This window comes from Chrysochloris asiatica, unplaced genomic scaffold (genome assembly GCF_000296735.1).
Source record: "Chrysochloris asiatica unplaced genomic scaffold, ChrAsi1.0 scaffold00015, whole genome shotgun sequence".
Lineage (NCBI taxonomy): Eukaryota > Metazoa > Chordata > Mammalia > Afrosoricida > Chrysochloridae > Chrysochloris > Chrysochloris asiatica.
Window position 1 is genome coordinate 3492227 of NW_006408533.1, and position 10215 is coordinate 3502441.

Consider the following 10215-nt stretch of genomic DNA (forward strand, 5'->3'; position numbering starts at 1 on the left):
ATGTTTACTAAATCTTTATGGTTTTCCTTTTGCTTGTTTTGATGTGAAGGAAATTTATCTTGAAATTTACTTGAGTTCCTTGCCATTCAGAAGTTTTCTAACTACATTTTCCTCTCTTTTAGCTTTGTAGTTGTCGTCATTGTAAATTGGTATCTCTGGCTCACTAGTGTGTCATGTAGGTTTGTTTGACTTTGGATACTTCTATATTTGGATTGGGTTCTGGGTGGTGTTGACATGTATGCTAATCGCATGTTGTTGTCTGCTATTATTGGTTCTCAGACCAAAGAACACCCAATCCAAAGCATTTTTTGTAAAGCTGGTCTGATTTTTACAAATTCCTTTAATTTCAGTTTATCTGGGAATGCTACAATTATTCCATTACAGTTGAGGGAGTTCACTGGATACATGATACAGGATTGGCATTATTTTTTCCCCAGAGTGTTGTATATGTCTTCCCATTGATTTATTGCCTGCATAGTTTTTGCTGAGAAATCAGAGTTTAATCTTAGGTTCTCCTATGTAGGTAACTTTTCATTTTTCTCAAGATACTTTCAGGATCCTTTCTTTGTCTTTGATTTTGGAAAGTTTGATTATGATGTGCCTTGATGATTTTCTTTTGGAATCTAACCTGTGTGAGGTTCATTCAGCTTGTTGAGTGCTTATTCTCTCATCTTTCATGATGTTAAAGACATTTTTTTTTTCAACAACTCTTTGACTGTTTTTTCTCTGCTTTTCTTTGCCTCTTCCTGTTCTAGAATTCCAATCACTTGTAAGTTATTCCTCTTCATGATGTCTCACATTAATCTTAAACTTTTCCCAGATTTTTTTCATTATTTTTTCTGATTGTTCTTCTAGTGTAATATTATTGAAAGATTTGATTTCAAACTCACTAATTCAGGCTTCCTACTATAAACCATTCAGTATCATCTTGTTCCAAGCAAACCAAACCTCTTGGTCTATGTACAGGTTCCTTACGAGCACGACTGGGTTCTGGAACACCCATTCTTTGCAACATTAGCCATAGCTTGTTATGGTCCACAAAGTTGAATTCGTTTGCATAGTCAATAAATCACAAGTAAACCCTTTGACATCAGCAATTATATCCCTATGTATTGCTGCTACAGTTTTAAAATTATCTTCAGTAAAATTTTACATGCGATATAATTTTACATGCTTGATGATTTCCACATTCTGTGTGGTCTCTTTTCTTTGGATGGGCACAAATATGGCTCTCTTCCAAATGGTTGATCAGGTAGCTATCTCCCAAATTTCTTGGAATACAGGAATGAGTACCTCCAGTATTGTATCAATTTGTTGAAACATTTTAATTTGTATTCCACCAATTCCTGGAGCCTTGTTTTTTTGCCATTTCATTACAGCATGGACTTCTTCCTTAAATACCATTGATTGTTGATCATATGGTGCTGCTTGAAATGGCTGAGTATCGGCCAATTATTTTTGGTACAACAACAGTAGTGTTTTCTATGGAGGGGGTTTCAATTTGTTCATGGAAAATTTCCATTATCTTTCAATTCCATTTTTCCATGAGTTTTTTGAAGCCCTCTCATACACACTTATGTCATATGCAAATAAAAAAATCTTACTTCTTCATTTTCAATATCTGTGCCTCCTATTAACTATTTTTGCTTATTGCACAGATTAAGAGTTCCAGTTCGATGTTGAATAGAAGTGATGTATCAGTTATCTATTTTGGCATATTTAGACAGCTTAAAATTTAGTAGCTTAACACAGCAAGTACTTTATTGCTTATGAATCCATGAGTTAGGAATTCAGACAGAGCTCATCAGGGTGGCTTCATTGTACTACTCCCTTGCACTTAGACAATGAGTCATATGTCTTGGGGTTGGGTGGTGTCTTTGAAGCTCTTTTTCTAAAGTCCCCAGAGTTCAGCATACTACCCCTGCTGAATTTATGAAGGCTTATGGAAAAGTATTGGACCGTTGGATACTCTGAATTGTCATGTATCCTAGCAGTTCACACATGACTAGTAAAAGTTTGTTAAAATTTGCTGTTAAATATACCCAACATATATAGAAATATAACATATAATAGAGAAGATAAAGCCAGAAACTGGAGTAAAGATAATGTTTATTTTTAATAAATTGTGATGAGACAATGGGATAGCCCTTAATAAAAGGTAAAATTAGATCCCTCATACAATACACAAAAATAAACTCCAAATATATCAGAGTTCAAAATGCAAACAATGGAACTATAAATTTACTCGGGAAGAAGGATAGATTCCTATATACTTCGAGTGTAGAGAAAGGTCTTCTAACTATGACTTAAATTTCATATGAAATATGAAAGTATTGGTAAATTTGACTACCAAAAAATGAACAATTTTTAAATGGCAAAAAACCAAACAAAAATCAAAAAACACTGTAAGACAAGTTGGAAGATAACTAGCTGAGATCGCCTAGGTACAAAGTATCTCACAGATAAAGGGTTTGTATCATTAATATTTAAAGAAGATTTAAATACTGAAGAATTAAAGACTCAAAATCCTGTAGAAAAATGGGCAAGAGATATAAACAAAAAATTCCCAAAAGATATTAAAAATATTTCTTAAACCTATGGAATTATCTTTGATTTTTGTACATAAAATAAATAGAAATTAAACTACACTGAGATATCATTTCTTACCAAATAGATTTGCCAAAACTCAAAAGGTAATAACACATTCTGTTAGCAAGACACTCCATTGCATTACTGGTTCTAATACAAACTGGCACAACTTGTGTGGAGGGGAAATTGGTAATATCTCACCTAACTACAACTGCATGTATACTTTGACCCAGAAATCTTACTTCTAGGGATTTAAACTAAAAATACATTTCTAATAAAATGAAAATATGTATTATGAAGTTACCCATAGAAAATTTATGTGTCATAACAAAATATTGGAAACTCATTAAATTTCCAAGTGTTGGTGGAATAAACTATGGTGCATATACCCAGTGGTGTCAAGCACACTATGCAGTTGTATATAAAAAAGGCAAAGTAGAAATGAATAAAGAGTAAATCTATGACACTAATATGTAATAATTTCCAGAAGATATTAAGTGAAAAAGTTAAAGTACAAAAGAACATATTAGTATGCTGTCTTTTGTGTAACAAGGAAGGGCACATAAAAAATCATAGATACATCTGCTTACCTTTACGTAAGAAACACAGGAAGGGTAAACCAGAAACAACAAAGCTTGTCAGCTGTAATAAGTTTAGGGAGGAAGAGGAAAACAAGGAAGAAGGCTTTAGAGGAAATGGTTGTCAGTTCTCTGAATATTACGTCTATATAGTTATAATATTATAGATAGCCACTGGAATCATGTTAATATTCTAAATATTCAAAACATAAAAATAGTCCAATAATGATAGAACAAGGGATAAAAAAACAAATTAGACAAATAGATTCAATGTTATTTCAAAAATTGCCATAATCACTCTGTAGGGGTGGGAAGAGAAGAAATAATAATATAGTTGCTTATGAACACACAATTTGACTATTAAGCCCTCAGTTTCAATATTGGACAGAGTGAAATATAGGGAAAATTTGCAAATAAATCTGAAATCCATTGATTTACTTTTTGAAGAAGTATGTGTGAAGCAATTTTGAGACAGTTTGTTTTGTGTCATTGTTGTACCCCTGCTGAGTCAAGTCCCATGTTGACATAATACCTCATAAGGTTTCTAGGCTGTAATCTTCACAGGAGCAAATTGCCAGATCTTTCTCCACCAGAGCTGCTGGATGGGTTTGAACTGCCAAACTTTTGATAACTGTTGTACCACCAGGGATCCTACATGTATCGTGTTTTGATTGCTGTAATTAGGTGCCATTGAGTCACTTCTGACTCATGAAACACAGCCAGAAAGAAACACTGCCCAGTCTTGGACCATCCTTACAATTGTTATTATGTTTGAATTGCAGACACTGTGTCAGTCTTCTCATTGAAGGTCTGCCTCTTTCAATGCCCACCGAAGCTCAAGTCAAGAAATCAAACAATGTATTGCACTGGTCAAATATGCTGCAAAAGAATTCTTTAAAGTGTTAAAAAAGCACAGATAGCACATTGAGGACTAATATGCACCCAAGCCATCATATTATCCACTGCCTCCTATGCATGTGAAAGCTGGGCGGTGAAGAAGGAAGACTGAAGAAGAATCAAGATGCCTTTGTATTATGGGGTTGGTGAAGAATATTTACTACAGCATCTACTGTCAGAAGGACAGACAGATCTGTGTTGGAAGAACTACAGCCAGAATGCTCCTTAGAAGTGGGGGTGGCAAAACTTCATCTCAAGTACTTTAGACATGCCATATGAAGGGTCCATTTTCTGGAGAAACACATCACACTTGTGAAAAGTCAAGGATCAGAGAAAAAGTGGAAGACCTTCAATGAGAGGATTGATACAATGTCTGCAGTCAGGGCCTCAAGCATAGGAAGGCTCCTATGTTCCCAGTCATAGGATCAATGTAGCAATGATTATGATGATGATGCAGATCTGGGCAATGTTTCTGTTGTATGGTTGGAAGAACTTGACAACACATAAAAACAATAACAACAAAGTAGGTATTTTTAACCTTATATATATGATATAATGGTAATTCTTCAAAATGTAGCTTAATTTGTTCAGTTGATGAGCTAAGATCCAAAGCCAAGCCTCATGGGATTTAAGCCATCTCATCACATCTTCTTGGCATAATAGAACTCCATCTTATATGTCTCATGTCTCCCAGAACACATTGGGAAAATGAAGTGCCCAGTCAGGCTCCATAAGTACTTGCTGACAGATTAATTTGCCTTCAGATATTAGGAAACTCATAAACTCCAAATCTTGTATTATATTTATACCACTACATTTGAAATATAGGCTTGTTAATTGCTTTCTACCATCTTGGGCAGAAAGTGAACAGAGCAGAGAAAGCAAATGTAGCCTTTTGAGTCCCAGTCAATATTGGTCTGGAATAATTGGACCTCACTATTGGAAGTCTCTGTTTTATTCAATAAAGGAAAACTTTATTCTTCACTATAGGTGCTCTGGCCTACCTTCATGTGCTCATAGAGTAAGAACACTGCCTTTGAAGCCATGTCAGGACCATCAAAGCTTACTTACTCTGTATGGCCCAGAAATGTTGCATTGTGACCCAAATTCTATTAGGAAAGGAAAATAAAACAGACTAGCATGCTAAGCTTGGGCAGTACAATGAACCATATAATGTATCTTTCCTGCTAGCTTTTATCCACTTTTCTCTCTGAAAGTCTTTTTCATTGAGCTTTTTGTTATATATTTAGCATCCTTTGTGTAAACATACACCAAAAGACAAGAGGCTATTTCTCCTAGTGATGTGAGCCATAAGCAAAAGTTTATCATCACATTGTAAGGTGAGCAGTTCACTGTGTTTGGGAAGAGTTCTATTTTTCACCAAACATGATTACCACAGAAAAGTTGTATTAAACTGCTGATATGTCACAAGTCCCTCACTTCGGAACAGTATTAGGATTAGCAGCCCTGAGGTTGTCATGCGGTAATTAAAGACTGTGAAATGTTATATAAAGGCTCACAGCTGGCTGTTTGAGACAGCAAAATTGAAAGGCAGATTGCTATCACCAGGGGAGATCAGCTCTTTGAGGTCTGTAATATTAAGCCCCTGTGCTTGCTGGAAAAGCTGCAGGTATGTCAAGAGTTAATTTAACTTCTGGCCATTGACTGACCCTCCTCGTTTTCCTATGATGGGTCACAGTTGTAGAAGAATACCATTATCACATTAGATTGGGATGGCATATGAGTTTCAGTCAAGGTATGGAATAAATATGTATTGTGAATTCAGGTTTCTTTGTCTTGACACCCCTCAGTCGTCAGTTCTTACAGGGGTTGGGACTACCACAGTACTCAGAAGAGTTTTCTGCACAGCCATCCACTGGCTTTCCCCAGCCCTCAGAGTAATAGAAAGTTACGTTGCTGTTTAGCAAGTTATCAACATGCAACTGGAGTTTCCTGCTGTTCTCATTGTCATTGAATCCCTGATAGTGTTATTTAGATATAAGGGATAATCACTATTGGTATATTGTGTATGAGATAGTAAACTGTTTCTGAAATAGACTAATAACCAAAGCAAAACAAAATCATTTAATCCATCTCCGAAGCTGTTTGTTGAGCGTATACTACAAAGCTCTAAAGATCATTACTATGATGGAGCACACCATAACATTAAAATGAGAAGTTTCTTTCCCTAGAGAGGGCAGGGAGTGATTCCATTACACTGACTCCATCTAGCATTTTCTGGGTATACCACGTCAGGCATAAGAATAAGATGAATGCCTGGTTAGCTTAGGAGTAAATATGATCATTTTCACTGTGCAATACTTCTCTCCAGACTATAGGTATCTGCCAGAAAACCTGTAAAGTGTAGAATTTTCCTGAGTTTTGATAATCAGTTTTCCCTGCAGCTGAGTACCAACCTGACACTTTCTCCAAAATGAAGGGGGTGGAGGGAGCAATTGGAAAGTAAAATGGTACAGAGATCCTTAGTTGATGTGCTTAGTTATTGTGCTTCTATGCACAGCAGTATCTGGCCACCACAAATGTAATAATTTTGACTTTCTTGACAATAACTTTGCTGGTTGAGTTCTTGATGCATAAATCCTAAAATAATAACATCTTATGAAATAATGTATTGAGGTTTAAGCAAACCCTGCTAACTTCTAGACTTATGACTAAAATAATTTATATCTATGAACCCTAAAACTGTTTCTGAATAATCTGTTCTATGCAATGCTTAAGTTTACAACCATATATAATTTGGCACTCCAACCACTCTTTTAAGGAGGTGGTAGTGATTATGTGCTGTGGAGTTGGTTTGACTCACAGCCATCCTACATAGAATTTCCAAGGATGTAAATTTGTTGGGGAGCAGAAAGCCTCATCTTTCTCCCACAGAGCAGCTGGTAGATTTGAACTGCTGACCTTGCAGTTACCAGCTCAGTTCCTAATCCACTATACTACTAGAGCTCCTTTTTTAAGGAGGAGGAGGATAAAAATCAATTTCTGATTATAAATACCTCCAGAGTATCAGAAACCATGTTAAAATTTTTGTATATAAACCAATAGTTTCAGTTGTTTAATTGAAGATAATCCAGATGTTTAAAACCTTTTCTTAAAGTGTATCTACAAGAAGATGAGATGAGTTATGAAACACTTATCTCATGAGAGGAAACAGCCCTGTTAGATGGAAGAGTTCGTGAGTGATAGCGTAACAGGGGGGTGGCAACAAGTCTTCTCTCGTAAGCCAGGTCTGTTTAGCTAGCAGCACCTATATGCAGGGTTGAGGCATTAGCAATTTTGTGGTAAGATTATTGCCTTCCATTAGGAAGACCTGAGTCCAATTCCTGGCATGTGCTTCACCTCTAGATACCACCTGTCTATCAGTGGTGGCTTCCGTGTTGCCATTATGCTAAACAGATTTCGGCAGAGCTTTGAAACTAAGATGGACTAGGCAGATCACAATGATTAGTTCCGCAACCAATCATAGGGCTGGTACAAGATTGAATAGTGTTTCATTCTATTGTGCATGGGGTCACTCATGCAGCTACAGGGTTGGGTTAAGAACAAGTCTTAGTGCTTTATTTAGTAACATCTACCTCATTCAAAAAATAGAGGAAGACCCCCAACAAGATGGATCGGCCAAGTGGCAGCATTGATAGACTCAGGCATGGCAGCAATAGTGAGTTTGGCCCAGGATCAGGCAGTGTTTCGTTCTGCTGTGTGTAGGGTTGCTATGAGTCGGTACTAAATCAATGGCACCTAACAACAACAACAACAACCTGGTTCAAGCTCACCAACTGCTCCTTGGAAACCCTATACAGGATCGCTATGGGTTGGAACTGACTCAACGGCACTTAACAACAATAACAACAATTGTGAGTGTCCAAGGAGTACTGGTAGTGTAGTGGATACGAGTTGGGCTGCTAACCTCAAGGTCAGCAGCTTGAAACTACCATCTGTTCCGTGGAAGAAAGAGGAGGCTTTCTGCTCCCATAAAGATTTACAACCTCGGAAACCCTGTACAGGGTCGCTATGAATCGGAACCAACTCCAAGGCACACCACCACCACCTTGAGTGTCCACCACTCGTCTGTCGGTTTGTCATACCATGCAGCTTTTGTGTTGCTGTGATGCTGGAAGCTATGCCACTGGTAAATACCAGTAGGATCATTTAGGGTGGACAGGTTTCATCGAAGCTTCCAGAGTAAGACAGTCTAGGAAAAAGGAAAGGTGAACTACTTCCAAATGCTTATCCACTGAAAACCTTATGCCTAGCAGCAGAACATTGTCAGATATAGAGCTGGAAGATAAGCCCCTCAGGTTGGAAGGCATTCAAAATATGACTGGGGAAGAGCTGCCTCCCCAAGTAGAGAAGATGGTTATGATGCAAATGGAGTAAAGTGTCTGTGACCTTCCTTTGCTGATGGGGTACAACTCAAAATAAAGAGAAAGAGTTGCAAACATCCATTGATAATCAGACCATGAAATGTATGAAGTATGAAACTAGGAAAACGGAAGTTGTCAAAAATGAAACGGATCAAGAGAGATGAGCACAAGCAGAATGCAAGGCCTTATCTAGAGAAGCAGTGACACCAGAGATGAAGGCAGAGATGGGAACATAGAGAGGGACTAGAGATGGTGGCCAGGAGGCAGATTTGCAGAATGTGCCTTTTTGTGGTGTAAATTATTATATATGCCTTAGTGTTTTAAAAAAAGAGAGAGCTAAAGTGAACAGAGAGAAATACTATTAACATGGAGGGGATTATAATCATTGTAATGATACAAAGTATATGATTTGTTGACTGTAAAACTGATGATCGGCTCTGTAAACTTTCACTCAATCCACAATAAAAACCTTAAAAAAAGAGAAATGGAACACATTAACACCAATATGTTAGGCATTAGTGAACTGAAATGGACTGGTAATGGCCATTTTGAATCTGACCATCAGTTTACTAAGCTGTGAACTACAAATTCAAGAGGAATGATGTTACATTTATCATCAAAAAGAACATTTCCAGATCTGTCTTGAAGTACAATGTTGTCTGTGATAGGATAACATCCATATGCCTACAAGGAAGACCAGGTAATACCAGTACGGTTCAAATTTATGTACAACCACTAAAGCCAGTGATGATAAAACTGCAGAATTCTACTGACTTCTTCAGTGTGAAATGGATCAAACATACAAGATGTAGTCACAGGTGATTGGAATGCAAAGGTTTTTAGAAACAAAGAGGAAAATCAGTACTTGCAAAATAGTATCTTGGTTACAGAAATGAGTCTAGAAATCCGATGACAGAATTCTGCAAACCAATGACTTCTTCACAGAAAATGTCTTTTTAAAAACAACATAAATTATGACTATATACATGGACTCACCAGAAGGAATACACAAATACAGAAATCAAATTGACTACATTAGTGGGAAGACACTGTAGAAACGTTCCATATTTTCAGTCAATGCAGGGCCATGGACAGACTGTGGAAAAGACCATCAATTGATCATATGCAAGTTCAGGATGAAGATGAAGAAAATTAAAATAAGTCCATGAGAACCAAAATATGCTCTCAAACATATCACACTTGAATTAGAGACCAGCTCAAGAGCAGATTTGATGCATTAGACACTAATGACCAAAGACCAGTAGAGCTGTGGAATGACATCAAGAACATAATACAGGAAGAAAGCAAAAAGTTCATTAAAAAGATAGGAAAGAAAGAAAATAGCTAAATGAATGTCAGAAGAGACTCTAAAACTTGCTCTCCGTCATAGAGATGCTAAGGCAAATGGAAGAAATGTGGAAGTAAAAAAACTGAACAAAAAATGTCAAAGGGCAGCTCGAGACAAATAAGTCAAGTATTATAACGAAATGTGCAATGACCTAAAAGTTAAGAATACATTCAGCATTTCTCACACTGAAAGAACTGGGGAAGAAAAAAAAAATCAAGTCTTGACTTGAAATATTGAAGGATTCTAAGGACAAAATATTGAATGATACCAAAAGCATCCAAAGAAGGAATGCACAGAGTCACTATACCAAAAAGAAATGGTCATAGTTCAACCATTTCTAGAGATAGCAAATGATAAAGAACCTGTGGTACTGAAGGAAGAAGGCCAAGCTGAACTGAAGGTAATGGCAAAAAGCAAG